Genomic DNA, 2795 nt, shown 5'->3' with positions numbered 1-2795 from the left:
TGAGTGTTAATAGATCCAAAAATAGAGGTAAGACTGATGATGAAGGTGCACTGAGTGTTAATAGATCCAAAAATAGAGGTAAGACTAATGACGAAGGTGCACTGAGTGTTAATAGATCCAAAAATAGAGGTAAGACTAATGATGAAGGTGCACTGAGTGTTAATAGATCCAAAAAGGAAAACAATGAAGATTATGGTTCAGAGAGTAAACAAAGTAAAAGCTGAGCTACTGAAATAGAAGCAAGACCAGAAACTGATCAGAAGCTAAGCAAATTTTTATACCAATTGTAAGAAAGCAATTCTGAAGAGTTATATTAAGAGATTAACGTTCTATCTCCAACTTAGATGTGATCCCATTTAGAAGTTCGTCAAACAACCAAACGAAACAGAGGATGAAAATAAACTGGATATTATCAAAAGATGGAGGTTTACAAAGCTGGGCTGCTACAATCAATATTAAACTGGTCATTTAAAAAAAAGCTAAAAATTTGTTTAACCTTCGTTTGATTTTGACATCTGTGACGTAAAAGCGTTCAAGTGGTTCACATCTGGTTAACCTCCTCTTCAGTGGGCGCGTCCATCTTAGATGATGACATTTCCGACTGATATTAAAGATGGTGCTTTCCAATGGCTACGGACATCTTTAATGACGTCACATCCAATGGTTTCTAGCTGAAACCTAGTGGTGGCGCAGCCATCTTGGACGTGACAAAATATGATTTGTACAAAAATACGATACCCTATAACCCAAGTACTTGGACCTTTCTTCTTCAAAGGGCAAACTAGGAAGAAGAAAGGTCCACCTTTCGAAAGCAATCGGGTTATAGGGTATCGTATTTTTGTGTTAAAATGATTTCTTCAACCTACATATTTTCCTAACATTATTAATAATAAGTTTGTTTATGAAGAAGTCCCCCCTCCAATTCATTCTATTTTAACACAAAATGAGACAAAGAAAGCTTCTCCATGACTGTCGGGCGATTTTTACTTTGAAAGTCATACCGCCACGTCAAGGCTTCGTCCTTTGGTATGGTCATCCATTCCTTTTTTCATTTCAGTTCAAAAGAAGAAACACTTTGGGTAGACATTGTCACCAAAGTACTGAGGAAGAATAAACTAACCACACAGACTGGTTAAATATTTTTTTCATTCCGCGGCAGGGACTAAAGTTTACGAAGGTTTCTTCCATACCAAGGACATTTATACCCACACACACACACACACACACACTGTAACCCAATATTCGATCAAGTTTTGATTCAATAAATATTTTATTTTCTTCACAGATTAATTATACGATACATCAGACTACCTCTGATTAATTAGAATGACCAGTTAGGATATAAATATTCATTGTGTGTATTCAAACGTTTGCTATGAATATTTAATCTCGTTTTTGATTCTAAACGTGTCCTTAGCACTTATGTCAGCATCATGTCTCAGCCGTATTATTATCATCATTACATACTTACACTAAATACTAATATAATTTTGAAAATAAACTAATCTTCACATAAACGTTTCATAATTATTGCTTTTATTTTTGTAGAAAAGTTCAAATAATGCTCCTCTCGGTCATTCAGACCCTGTTAGGATTAATGCATATTTTTTATCTAAGTGTATTAGATTATGTTCTGGTTTAATGTTTCTAGCTTTTCTTTCTTTTAATCTGACTGTAGTATCCACTACAAGATAAATCTTTTACCTTGACATCTTTATTGTTTGGGTTTTGTTATATTTTCAATGCCAACATTTACAGGTTAAATATATTAGTAAATCTGTATCTTACAGTTTGCTGACGTTTAATCTTGTATTTTAGTCGTTTATCAGTATACAACAAAACGAAATTTCTTAACTTGATTTCTTCCTCGATTTACGTGTTTTATAATATTCATAGTAACTCTATTTATTTTCCCCCGAAGAAATACGAAAGTCTTAGCTACTTCATTGTTAATTTTTTTCCTGTTTATTACATCAATACCTATTGTTTCGTTCTCAAGTAAACGAAAAGGATCACACAAAAGAATTAACCTATTGTTTTACAACTTTAACCGATGGTAATCATCATTCGTGGTGCTGCTAAACTTAGACTTATCCCTAAATTTGTTAATAGTACATTTTGAAGAAATCTACAGACTTTAATATCCAGTCTCCAATAATAGCTTTTTATTCTTCTTTTTCCTTAGTGATTACAATCCGAGTGAGTAATATCTTTAAACGAAGAATAAGTAAGATAAACTGCAGACGAAACTGGTAAAGACATAGCTAAACTGTACTTATTTAAGATTACACAAAGTGATATCCTTACCTTGCTAACACAGAAACTCGGTCTCGCTTCAATTTGTGTTTTCCATCGTTGTTTAACTACACAATTTCAATTTGCTTGAAAGAGCGGTAGTAACTCTAATGATGAGGTTGTTGCATTAGTTCATAAATGCAGCTCCTGAGTAGATACGAAAGCTACTTCTGTAAGAAGCATCCTTTTCTGCCTTTCTTCTCAAACCCTAGACTCTGTATGAAACAACATCCAGCTCTCCGAGTGTTTTATAAGCACAACTAGAGCACTCGCGCCTAACATTAGCTCCTTTATGAACTTTGAGGAAACCAATGGCCACAAACCGCCATCTAGTGTTAATTTATAGCTCTATTTTTCAAAGCAGGCGTTCCACTTTGATAAACTTTATATTTAGGAAAAAAGAGACATCCAAAGAATTCTATTTCTACGTGTGGTTTTTTAAATACATTTTTAATCAATATTCAAGTTTTAGTTCCCAGTTTCGTCGCAGAAGTTTTCAC

At 33.8% G+C, this 2795-nt stretch overlaps 1 protein-coding gene across 1 annotated transcript in view; it reads right to left on the bottom strand.

The window, feature by feature from the left end:
* The window catches only part of LOC106460152, a 46167-nt gene extending 43674 nt beyond the window's left edge, over positions 1-2493 (bottom strand). The window contains exon 1 of the mRNA XM_013919839.2: positions 2308-2493. The gene's annotated coding sequence lies outside the window, so the exon portion shown is untranslated. The remainder of the gene's footprint in view (positions 1-2307) is intronic.
* Positions 2494-2795: the final 302 nt, after the last annotated feature.

This window comes from Limulus polyphemus, unplaced genomic scaffold, assembly GCF_000517525.1.
Source record: "Limulus polyphemus unplaced genomic scaffold, Limulus_polyphemus-2.1.2 Scaffold719, whole genome shotgun sequence".
In the NCBI taxonomy this organism is placed as follows: domain Eukaryota; kingdom Metazoa; phylum Arthropoda; class Merostomata; order Xiphosura; family Limulidae; genus Limulus; species Limulus polyphemus.
The sequence above is the reverse complement of the archived record's forward strand: the minus strand, read 5'-3'. Positions and strand labels throughout refer to the sequence as shown.